The sequence below is a fragment of the Lepidochelys kempii genome, chromosome 22, assembly GCF_965140265.1.
Source record: "Lepidochelys kempii isolate rLepKem1 chromosome 22, rLepKem1.hap2, whole genome shotgun sequence".
NCBI classification, from domain to species: domain Eukaryota; kingdom Metazoa; phylum Chordata; order Testudines; family Cheloniidae; genus Lepidochelys; species Lepidochelys kempii.
The window spans coordinates 4109904-4122426 of NC_133277.1; the positions used below are offsets into that span (position 1 = coordinate 4109904).

A 12523-nucleotide genomic window follows, 5' to 3' on the forward strand; every position below is an offset into this window, starting at 1 on the left:
GTCATGCAAGACAGTATCAAAAGCTTTACTAAAGTCAAGATATACCATGTCTACCACTTCCCCATATCCACAAGGTTTATTGCCCTGTCAAAGAAAGCCATTAGGTTGGTCTGGCATGATTTATTCTTGACAAATCCATGCTGACTGTTACTTATTATCTTCTAGGTGTTTGCAAATTGGTTGCTTGATTATTTGCTCCATTATCTTTCTAAAGGACTGATAAGATCATTTTTGTTTTATTAACACTGCTAATCCTAACCATTTCAGTGACTGTTGATAGGTTTGTCAATGAATCTGGTTGTCATTGGACACATAGGCGCCGACTCCATGGGTGCTCCGGGGCTAGAGCACCCAGGGGGGAAAATTAGCAGGTGCTCTGCACCCACCAGCAGCCAAGCTCTCCCTCCTGCTCCCCCACCAAGCGTGCTGCATCCCCAATCCTCCCCCTCCCTCCCAGCGCTTCCTGCCCGCTACCTAACAGCTGTTTGATGGCTCTTAGGACTTTCCAGGAGGGAGGGGGAAGAGTGGGGATGCAGCATGCTCAGGAGAGGAGGTGGAGAAGAGGCAGGGCAGGGGAGGGGACTTGGGGGAAGGAGGTGGAATCGGGGCGGGACAGGGGTGAGAAAAGGTGGGGCAAGGGTGGGGCAGGGGCTGGAAGAGGCAGGGCAGGGGCGGGGCCAGGAGGGTCGAGCAGGGGCAGAAGGGAAGTCGGCACCTATGATTGGACATATCTGTCATCAAATGAATGCCTCAGCATGTGAGCTTCTATTCACATAGCCCATTTTCCAGCCCTCATGAATTTGTAGAACAACTCGATAATGGGAACCAAGTGTAAACAGATTCAATGTTCTGTTCTTAACTCTGCAAACAGCCTGGTACAACTGCTTTGAGAGACCTGTGGACAGCCCCGCTCCTCTCAATTAGGTTGCTAACATTCTACATCAGAGCCAGCGCTAGGCATAGCAGACTAAGCAATGGCATAGGGCCCCAAGCAGTTCTAGGGGGCCCCCATTACTTATTAGTATGTGTTGTGTATGGCACCTCCCAAAATATTCCTGCTTAGGGCCCTCAACGGGCTCGCACTGGCACTGTTTTATGTTGTCATCATTAGGTTTCAGCATCAACATTGTTAGCTGTGTCACCGCTGATTTCGGCAGAAAGATCCAGATGATGAGGAACTTCAGATGGCAAAGTGATAGAATGACAAATTATTTAATGTAGATGTTCAAAGATTGTCAAGGGCCTGCAGAACATGGGATGGTCACTTTTTCAAAAGAAATAACGATACTTTGTAAAAATCCAAGTAAGTAAATAAATATCACGGAGGCACCAAAGTTGTCCTGCAGGGAAAGCTGCACTGATGTTTGCCTTTACGGCAATGTCTAAATCTTGGGGGGGAGGGGAGGTGTTAATATTGGCAATATAGTGCCAAACTCCCATCTTTTCTCTTTTGAATATATAATCCATTTTCTGAGAGACAACAGGTAAATCTGCTAATTAGGTTATTGATCCATAGTATTTTAAGACCAAAGGGACCACTATGACTATCTAGCCCCCAGGAATCTCAAGCTGGGGGTCACCAGCAGGCTGAGGGTGGTTGTGAGCACCATTCCTCACTTTCTGGTTGGGGGGATAGAGGCCATTTTCTATTTCAGCAGGCGGTCACAGTTTGGAAAAAGTTGAGAACCACCAATTTAGTCGGACCTCCTGTATAACAGAGCCCCAGAATAGCACCATTAATTCCTGCAGTGGAGGGAATTGTTTTTTGCTACTTTGTTATCCAGCGCTCAAGCCCAATAAGCCCATGATAAGCTGCATTTTAAAATTACTCCTTTTCTGGGAGCAGGGAGGAAGTGGGAGAGAATGGAGTCTAATATAATAGATTATTCCAAAACCTAAGGCTAGTTGAAATGTTTATTCACAGACATGTTTTTGACGAGTGACACCTGTAGCCAGAACCACGTCCATTTCTGCTGCTGGGTTTGTCAGAGAATCATTGTTCCATCTAATGGATTTGGGGTTTTTTTTTGAAATTGCATCTACATAGACGTTCAAGTCAAGCATGTTAGTCTGAGTCTTGGCCATCGAGTTGCTGAGGGAAGAGCACTGTGCAAGCCTATGCGGGGAACCAGGCACTCCAGCTCAATGAGTGCAGCCTGCGAGTAGGTGGCCTGCATCTTCTGACTGGCCACAGCAGCAAAAGGGAGAGTCATGAAAGTCCCACTTATAGTCATTTGCAGCACATCTGATCACTCTACATTTCAATTGATTAAGCTTGGCCCACAGATGGGGCAGAAGTTAAAACCAGGGGGCTGGACTGTTGGATCTGTCATACAATAGGCATTGGCTCCTATGGCACCTGGAGATGACATCGAGTTCATTAAAGGAATTGTCCAAACGGGCACGGCTTGGGCTAAAATGGTAGATTGGTGTGTTAGGCACATATTTAACCATAAGGAGCAGACTCTGCATGAGGACTTGTCAGAAGGGGGGGATGTTGGACAGGACTGGAAGCCAGACCAGGTTGGTTGGTTGGTGTCATGGTACCAGTTATTATATCCACGGTTTCATTCGTCAATGGCGAACGGGTCATGGAGAATGTCACTGCAGGATAAATCCCTAATAAAGAATGCTTTCTCTGCCAGCTTCCCATCAGGGCTGCCTTAGAATGCAGCCAGTTCTCTGCGTCACTGCCTAGCTGGCTGGGCACCATGCAAGGACCCCTGCCTGGAACTTGTTCCTTGGACATTGAGAAATTTCTCGGAAAGGAGCTGCTCCCCGATATCTCTAAGGTACCTATCTGGCCCCTGTTAGCATAGTATCTGAGCACCTCACCATACCCTTGTGCTATTATTCTCATTGTACGGATGGGGAACAGGCACAGATCCTCATGCGTCTAACTCCCATTGGTTTCCCTGAAGTTAGGAACTTAAAGACTTTTGTGAATCTGAGCCAAAAAGACTTGCCCAAGCTCATGGAGGGAAAGCTGTGGTGTAGCAGAGAACTGTACCCAGGTCTTCCACCAATGGACCATCATTCCTCACTGAGATCTCCAGGAGAACTCCCCGCTTTAGGTGAGTGGCATGGGAGCTCCTCAAGTGCAGACATGGGGGAACCCCTTTAGCAAATACTACCTCCCAGCAGCTTTGCACTCACCTTGTGGCTTTGGCCAAGACCTTGTGCTTTTCTGTGCCTCAGTTTCTCCATCCATACAATGGGGATGAAGACTCTCATTGTGGGGCTCATGAGGCGGTGAAGTGCACTGAGATCCTGGAGCCAGGAGGAGACCACCAGAGGTGCCCTTGAATTTTAGGCTCCTTGGGGCGGGTGTGTGTGTGTGTTTTGTGATACAAGAGCAGCCCACAGAACTTCAGAGAATCATAGAATATCAGGGTTGGGAGGGACCTCAGGAGATCATCTAGTCCAACCCCCTCTTCCTCTTCTGCTGCTTAGCCCTGTCTAATTTTAAGCTGCAAGCTGCCCAGCGTAGGGCCGATACTGTTGCATGTCGGGCCACTGCCAGAACCCCATGGACGCTGGGGGTCTTCCAGAACAGCAGCAGCGTTGCCAGAGGGGGCAGGAGCACACCTGCGGGGTGGGGGAGGAGATGCTTTTCCCTGGTGAATTGCCCCCAGGCTGTGCTGCACTGGGAGGTTGCATGCAACCAGGGCTGTCTCCTCCGGAGGGGCCTGTATCTTGGGGGTAAGGGGAGAAAGATGTAAGGAAACAAAGAGACAGGCCTTAGTGCAGGGGATTTCTGTTAGCCCCACACCCCTCTTCAGATCGGATGCATTTTAAAGATTTATCATTTTTCCAACCCCAAAGCAGGGAAAAAAGATCAATAGCCCCCGGCTCCCTTGGGAGAGAGGTAAACGGAGACCTTGGGAAAGGGAGACAGCTATGAATGGGGCTATTCTTATCTTGGGAGCAGCCCTTTCCCTCCGCGCCTATTGTTCATTCATGCACCCAGCGCGGCGGCGGGCGGGGGGGAACCCCTCTGTGCGCCAACCTCCCCAGGATCAACCCCCTTCCCCCACCCCCTCCTGGCATCTCCCTCCTGCTCCCCCCGCCCCAACTCTCACACACAGCTGGCCTCGGCTGCCAGCTGCTCTGTGCGCAAGCGTGGTCAGCAGGGGCGGACCGACCTCAGCCGTTTGCCCCAGCCCACGCTCCTCGCTTCCCCGCTCATGGTAACTTTATATCGTGCCATTATTTCGCATCCCTCCCTCCCTCCCTCCCTCCTTTGCAAAGCAGCTCCGTTCTGCAGCCCTTCCTCCGGGGAGCCCTGCAGCCCCCCGCACAATTCGGATTACAATCCTTTCTTCCCTTTGGAGACGCCTTTGGCCAGCAAATAGCGGATCGCAGCCCCCTCCTCCCCCTAGGCACCCGGATGGCTGCTTGAAGGTGAGTTTAAGCAGCTCAGCTGAGCAGACCGTGGGGGGGATGCGTATAAGTCCCTGTACCCGAACCCACCCCAAGCGTTAGTCGTTTTACAGGGGGAAATTGGTCAATTGCATTCCTCTGGCTGCAGCCCTGGGGTGGGTGGGGGTGTAATTGACATGCTGCCTGGGACAAACCCAGGAGGGGCATGCGGGTCTGGTTTTTGTTTTGCCTTTGTTTTTGTTTACTCCTGAGCTAAAAATAAAACGAAAGCGGATTTAAAGGCCGCAACAAAAGGCGCCCATAAACTGGGCTCTTGTCCACCGCTGATCCAGGACCCACCTTTAAAGCACTGCAGGGAGCAGCCTCTTGTGCCTGAAATGTTCTGGATGTGTTTGAACTTGGACCTCTGTCTCTGCTTTTCTGATTTTAAGACTAGAAGGATCTAGTGAGAAATGCTGCAGGTCTTTTTGATAGGCTCCTTTGGGGTATCTGGTTATCTAGACTTCTTAAGGGGGTGGGGGGTAAAATAAACAGCCACCACCAAACTTCAGGCTTGGAAAAGATGAGACTCAGGAAGGGTGATGTATTGACTTGTGTCTAATCTGTGCATCGCATCACTGGCTGCTTGGTGTAGGAAACAGCTTCTAGTGGTTCTGAAACTAATGTTAATGGGGGAGCTAGTAGAAGGCATGTGAGAACAACGAGGTGCATGCTGAGTTAGTGGAACTTACTGCTAAAAGGAAATCACAGGAATGGGATGGACAGACACACACATGAGTTTGGTTTTCATTAGGCTCTGGCACTCAGAAAACGTGATCTTGCTGGATTCGAATATTAGCAATAGATCAGTATTATTATTTAAGCGGGTTTTGCATTGATTTTGTAGATCAGTGCTTATTCGGGAAAAGGAGCCCTAAAACCAGGACAGAGATTATTTTGGGGGCCTCTAAATGTGACCTGAAGAAGAGCTCTGTGTAGCTTGAAAGCTTGTCTCTCTCACCAACAGAAATTGGTCCAGTAAAATATGTCACCTGCCCCACCTTGTCTTTCTAAATGTGTCACCCCTTTAAGTATATGGCTAATAGTCGCACTTGGATATTTGGACAGGGGCATTGCAGATCTGTGTGTCCGCAAATAACCCCTCAGATTTGTGCTCTAGGCGCTATTGCAAATACAATTTGGTTTTTGGTTTTCAGTTTCTTCCTGTTTACTTGTTGCTTTGTGAAAGGGTGTCTCTGCTGAGGGTTCAGGTCGCTGGCATGCACACGTATGAATGAGCTCTAGATGCTCCACTGCAGGAGGAACTGTTAAGAGCCATTGGAAATTCAGAAATCTTGGGAGGTGGGTGGGGAAGAAAGAAAGTTGTCCATTGGGGTCTTGCATGGGATGGATTTGTCAGGAAGAGGGCATGGCAAATTAAGGGATCAGAGCATCTGGGAGGAGGTTTGTGAAGTGTTTGAATGGACTAGACTCAATGCAGGCATGCAGCTGTGTGTATAACTATGCAACTATTAACCCTGTGTATGTGCATTAGAATCCTCCTACACCACCAGAAACAGTCCAGCACAGCAACCTGCTGACTTGTTGGTGACATGAGCTAATCTGTGTTGCCTCCCTCCATGGCTCCATATTTTGGGAGCGCTGATGCGCGTGCGTTTGGAACGTACTGATAATATAGTAGCAAACACTAAGCATGATTGATTTGTAAATCAAACCAGCTTTCTTTACAAGGCCCCAACCCTTCTCAGGACCTCCTCTGACTGTGGCTCCTGAGAGGTTTCCTTGCCTAATAAGCCACTGTGCTTCTATGGCACCTTTTTGCTTGACACAAGAGCATAAGGATCCCTTCCCCTATGGGGCATCTGGTGCAGTGATAAGTGGCTTGCTCAAGGCCAAAGAGCAAACCAGTACCAGCTGGGAATGGAGCCCAGGTGTCCTGAGTCCCCCTCTCCTGCTGAGTCTGCTCAGTCATGTGTGCAGCTCCTGGGACTGAGTTGATAAGGGAAGTGGTTTGTGGGTGGAGATAAAGAGAAATGAGAAGGAAAGGGAAGTGGGCTGCCTCCTTTTGAGGTTACTGTCCCATCGCTGGGGCGGTGCTAGTCAGGGGCAAGGTTTTGTGTTTGTTTTTCATTTAAACTGGTGGCTCTGCCCTGTGAGGTAGACAGCGCCCACATGGGACTGATCGATCATAAGTATCGGGCAGTCCCGGCCTCTCACCAAAGGCATATGCATCCTCCCCATGGCCGCCAGGGAAGGCTTCCTCATTCAGGCTGCACACTCCAGCCTGCTCTTTCTTAGGAGCTGGTGCGGCCTTGCTGAGAATGGCTTGACCTGCTGGTATTGCTGATGGGGGAGTATCTTTCTGCTGCTCTACAGGCTTTTCCTCTAAGGAGCAATTGAAAACACACATGGCCTGTTGGAGCCCAGGCAATTAGCTGTTGCATGCTATGTCCAGTGAGGCATTTTCCTCTCAACAAACACACTTAAAATTGGGTTGGGCAATGCAGTGTCCCTGGCAATAGAGAAGCGATAGAATCTGGCTGTAATGAATATAAAGGGGGTGTTTTACTGAGGCTGCTGGATGCAGACAGATCTTGTCATCCTCTCCAGCTCCCAGGATGGCTGTACTACCTAGCATCACCACTCGGGCTTTCCCGAAGTCCTGGCCTGAATTATATAGTCATGGACCTGCTGACTGCACTACCAGCAAGTGCCCCTGTGAAATGGCTCCAATGCCTGCTGATGGGCTGGAAGCAAAGAATACCCAGGTAGTTACATGTGAAGTGCCCATCAGGGACCAGAGGAAATCACTTGCCTGAGAAGTCTGACTGATGTAGGGCCAATAGGTGATTTAGTTGGGGATTGGTCCTGCTTTGAGCAGAGGGTGGGACTAGATGACCTCCTGAGGTCCCTTCCACCCCTGAGATTCTAGGATTCTATGATCGTTTGGACGAAGCAGCAGGGAAAAGCTCGCTAATGGGTACTGTGGGGTAGAGCTGCTTAGTGAGTTGGTTTGGGATGAAAACAGTGAGAACTCCAAGCTAATATGTGGGGTGGATGCGGGGGTGAGAAGGAACGTGATGTGCAGGGAGGAAGATGCTTTGGAGGTGGTGAGGAGGAGAAGCGATCTTGAGGTGGTGGTGGGTGCAAACAAGATGGGAACTTTCAGTGTGGCAGGAAGGGCTGTCCCCAACACCAATGCGTGGGGAACAGTGCATAAAGATCTGGGTAACTCTCATGCCAGGAAAGTCCTGCCAAGGGAGAGGGGCTCCTGACAAAGGAGAGAGTCAAGCGTGCGTCACCTCAGTGGTGGATGGGGAGCAGAGTCTGCATGCTCAGAATACAGGCCACATCTAGTGCCTCTCGTCTGATGTTCCCAAAGCACCTCACTCAGATGGGGGTGATCTTGGGCATACTGAGAGCAAAGTGGCTTCCAAAGGTCACCCAGCAATAGAACCATGTCTGGAGCCCAGGTCTCCTGACCCTGTGCTCTAACCACTAGCTCATGCTGCCCCATGTGACAGGCTGCTGTTGCCTTCATACCTTGCATCCTGCTGCTGTCCCTTCCTATAACGGTCCTGATTTCCTACTCTGACCCTCCTCATAACCCCCTATGCCTCCCGTATCCACCTCTTCATGTCCCCACTTCTCCTTGCCTACTGCTTTCTGTCTGGACCAGCCTACCAGCGTCTCCCTGCTCCAAGCCCCTCCCGCCTCTTGTTCTCTCTCCTGCTGTCTTGCATACAAGAAAACAAACTGCAAGCTACATGCCAGATCTCAACAATGCAGGTTTCCAGGGCCTTGGCTTGTCTCTGCTGTGCCCGTAGTGTGTTAGCCAGCTCGTAAAGTTCTGCAAAGCGCCATGCACGCTGATTAAAGAGGGAAGGAGAGGGATCACACAGGGTGCTTTGGAAAGGAAGAGCTTAGAGGAATAGGATGAGACTGAACAAAGCAAAACTCTGGCTGGGGTGAAGGAGAGGAACCATTTCCTCATGCCAAGGTCAGTCACACTGTGGGACTGGTGTCCTAGGGGTAAGTCGTGGAATCTGGGTTGCTAGATGTTAGTCATTCACTGCCCAAGGCTTTATTTAGTCTGTGATGTGTAGATCAGTGGCTCTCAACCTTTCCAGACGACAGAACTCCTTCCAGGAGTCTGATTTGTCTTGCGTACCCCTGAGTTTTACCTCACTTAAAAACTAGTAGCTTACAAAATCAGACATCAAAATACAAAAGTGTCCCAGCACACTATTACTGAAAAAATACTTATTTTCTCATTTTTACCATATAACTGCAAAAGAAATCAATTTAATATAAATATTGTACTTATCTTTCAGTGTATAGTACATAAAGCAAATCAAACACATCATTGCCTGTATGAAATTTTAGTTTGTACTGACTTTGCTAGTGCTTTTATGTAGCCTGTTGTAAAACTAGGCAAATATATTGATGAGTAGACGTATGCCCGGAAGACCTCTGCATAGCCTCAGGGATAATGTACCCCTGGCTGAGAACCACTGGTGTAGGGCACGATCCTGCTGCTCTAGCTGGGTGTGCCTGGATGGTGGAATGCTCTGTGGGGCCAAGCTGCTCAGCTGGGCCTTGCAGCCCTTTTCTGAGTGCTCTAATGAGGAGATCTGCAGAGGGCGTGCACAATGGGAGACCTGGCAAGAGGCGTTGGAAGGAGATGTGGAGGGAGCCAAAAGAAAATGGAGCAGACAGATTGGATGACTATAGAGCTAACTGGAGGCAGGGGGCTTCTAAGGGCTTGGTGTGACACTGTATCTCAGGGGAACAACCTTCACCCCCATGTTCATCCTTATAATATGATTCTGTGGTATCCAATGCAAAGTTTGTCATGTTGGGTGTCTTCGGAAGGCTCATGATGACTGAGCATTGTTGTTATAGTAATGTTATAGGTTGTAATATCATGTATATAGTTATGAGGCTGAAAATGTGTCCTCGTGGCTTAAAACAAGCCCAGGCAAAACTCTCCAGGAACAGAGGGGCAGTTCGCAACTCATCAGGGCATGTATGGGACAAACCCAGCCCAGCCTCACAGGAACAAAGGACACTGGCCTAGGCAGCAACAAAGGATCTGTTGGACTCTCCAGTGAGTCACCCCCCTTCCCTCGGTCAGTTTGGGGCTACAATGAGGTAATGCTCACCTGACCCTGAATGGGGAGCAAAACCAATAGGGAAGAAAGAACATGATAAAAGGGAGAGACATTTGCCATGCTCTTCCTCTCTCTTCCACCTCCATCTCCAGACACCACCACCCAGCTACTGAAGTGCTGATCAAAGGGGAGAGCCTGGCTGAAGGGCAACCAGCAAACCTGTGGTGAGAAGCATCTAAATTTGTAAGGGCGCTGAAAGTGTTAAGATCAGCTTAGAATGCATTTTGCTTTTATTTCATTTGACCAAATCCGACTTGTTAATCTTTGACTTCTAATCACTTAAAATCTATCTTTTATAGTTAATAAATTTGTTTGTTTATTCTACCTGAAACAGTGCATTTGTTTTGAAGCATGTTAGAGACTCCCCTTGGGATAACAAGCCTGGTACATATCAATTTCTCTGTTAAATTGATGAATTCATATAAGCTTGCTGCATCCAGTGGTCATAACTGGATACTGCAAGACGGAGGTTCCTTGAGTTGTGTCCGGGACTGGAGAGATTGGCTAGTGTCATTTGGTTGCACAATCCAAGCAGCCGCTGGCCAAAAGTCCTCACTCATACTGGGAGCATCTTACATGCTAGAGGCTGTGTATGAACAGCCCAGGAGTGGGAGTTCTCACCACAGGGCAGGGTAAGGCTGGCTCCCAGAGTCGAGGATTGGCATGACCGGCCCAGATAACACCAGGGGAACGTCACACTTGGGATGTCAGATGTATCCCAGAAGGCCCAGCTGTGCATGTGGTGGTTTGAGCTGGTAGGGTCACAGGATCTGTTGTCTCTGCCTACACCTTGCAGTGCATGTACGCTTAAACTCTCCCTACGTTCAGAACCCTCTTGGTGCATTTAGCTGCATTAAAGGAGACCCTCAAACTGACAACAGTGACTGGAAAGAGCATGGCCTCCAGACACCCTCCCCTCCAGGTGACCAGGGCCTTCCCCAAGCTCACAGGGCCCTCCACCCTCTGTGAGAGCTGGCGCAAACAGGCCTGGTGAAGGGACGCAAACTCTGGCTGTGCTGGACCAGTGGAGCTGGCTGAGGGGTGTGAGCTCCAGAGCTGAGAGCCCTGCTCCCTGGCAATCAGGTCTAGAAGCAGTCTGGGCTGGGGGGGGGTGGAATGTCCCCTTGTAGTATTGAGCAGCCTGGGGCACAGTGGCCTAATGCACCCCCACACACACTCCCACACACACCACTGAGCAAGTAGGCAGCCACCTTCTGCAACAGCCGGAGCTTCTGAGTTGGTTGCAAAACATTAGCAGCATCCCTGCTAACTGTGCTGCTGATTCTTTGTGGGGCTGGGCCAGAGTGTCTGGTTGTCAATTAAGCTGGTCATAGAATCACTGAATATCAGGAGGTCATCTAGTCAACCCCCCTGCTCAAAGCAGGACCAATCCCCAACTAAATCATCTTGATTCAGCAGCAGGAACTGTGGCCGTGTGATCTCATTCAGACTAGAACTTTAGTTTCTGATGCAATGAGCCCTGTGTCAGCCTCTTTCCGTTTGTGGCTTTGCAGCTTTGGCCGGGTATTTTCCTGATCGTTGTCGCTGACAACATCATGCTTCACAGAACCAACCAATGCCCACCCCTTCCCTTCCTCCTGCTAAGTAACTCAAGTGACAAGCCTCTTATCACAGGCAGTGTGCAGTTACACTCCACCTCAGGCAGATCACTTGCTCTCAGGATGGGTATGGACTAGTGCTGTGGTCCCTCTGACCCGATCTTCCACTCCTAGATGGGAGCTGCTCCCAGCCAAGAGACATTTGCTTCTAAGTCAATAGAAAAATGAGTAAGTGCCATGACTTTTACCTACAGATCTTACAATTCTGTCCTGAGGTACATGGATGCAGATTCAATCAATTGCCGCATATGCCAGGGGTTTGAGCCGTGGTTCTCAACCCGCAGGCTGCTGGTGGCCTAATCAGCACAGAGCTGTGGGCTCTATGACATCTTCAGAGCCATACAGGTAGTATTGGTTGCGGCCCACATATGTGGCCCTCCGTGATAAATACATTAAGAACCACTAGGTTAGAGCAAAGCATGGAGACGTCTTCAGTGCTGGGGTCTCTTCTGGGGCCTCTTCATGGGGCTGCTGTGCCAGCTCACTCCCATGAATGGTATCCGGGATGGGAGGTAGAATGCCTAGCACAGTGGGGTCTTAGTCTCTGATTGGGTTTCCTCGGTACAAATAACTTAATTCTAATTATAAGTGTTTAATGGGTGCTGCTGGGTGTTCTGCATCTTGGAAAATCAGGTCACTTTTATTTAGAGCTAAATACAGATTTAGGAGACTAGGTTCAGGTGGCTAATTTTGGCAAACCCTGGCCTTAATCCCTCTGTTCCTCAGTTTCCCCACCTGGTTAGCCACTATGGTGGTAAAAATGCCCTTGTCCCAGCTGCTGTAACATTCCCGCTGTTGCTGCCACCAGGGGGAGGTTTCCTGGTTATGGCTACTATAGATGCAGCATGTGGTCAGGGACGGAGCTGGGCTAATGTTCCTTGGCTTTCAATTCATGCCACTTTTGCACCTCCCTGAAACTTTTCCTCCATGTTTTGGGCTGGAATTAACTCAAATTGTCAAAGAAAACTCAAGCCTAAACTGAGGAGCTGCACCTGGCTCTGCCTTGGAACTGTGCAAAATCTGCACAATTTGCCTGGCTGCCCATGAGCAGGGTGAGACGATGAGGTGATTAAAAAAAGATCAAGGCCTTGTCTTCACTCGTGCCCCCACTGGTGGGGTGGCATTGCTTGCTACTTTGTATGCAACCCGCTGTTTAGTGTCTTTGCATGTGCCCCTTCTGTGACTGTTCTGACCACTTGTTTCTGCCTGCTGCTAAAATGGACTTGTCCTGAGCTCAGTGGGGACAGCTCTGTGTAGAAAGCCCTGGATTCGAACCCGGCCAGCTGCCTATGATAGTGATGGTTACAGAAATGGTGCCCAGTAGCCAGCAGGTGCCTGGGTCAGACT

General features: G+C 49.6%; 1 protein-coding gene across 4 annotated transcripts in view; it reads left to right on the top strand.

Annotated features, from left to right (window-relative positions):
- Positions 1–4324: 4324 nt before the first annotated feature.
- Positions 4325–12523, top strand: part of ST3GAL4 (ST3 beta-galactoside alpha-2,3-sialyltransferase 4) — a 187867-nt gene continuing 179668 nt past the window's right edge. For 3 of the 4 annotated variants that reach the window (XM_073321131.1, XM_073321127.1, XM_073321125.1), the window contains exon 1: positions 4325–4404. The gene's annotated coding sequence lies outside the window, so the exon portion shown is untranslated. The remainder of the gene's footprint in view (positions 4405–12523) is intronic. The other variant, XM_073321130.1, reaches the window with a different exon arrangement.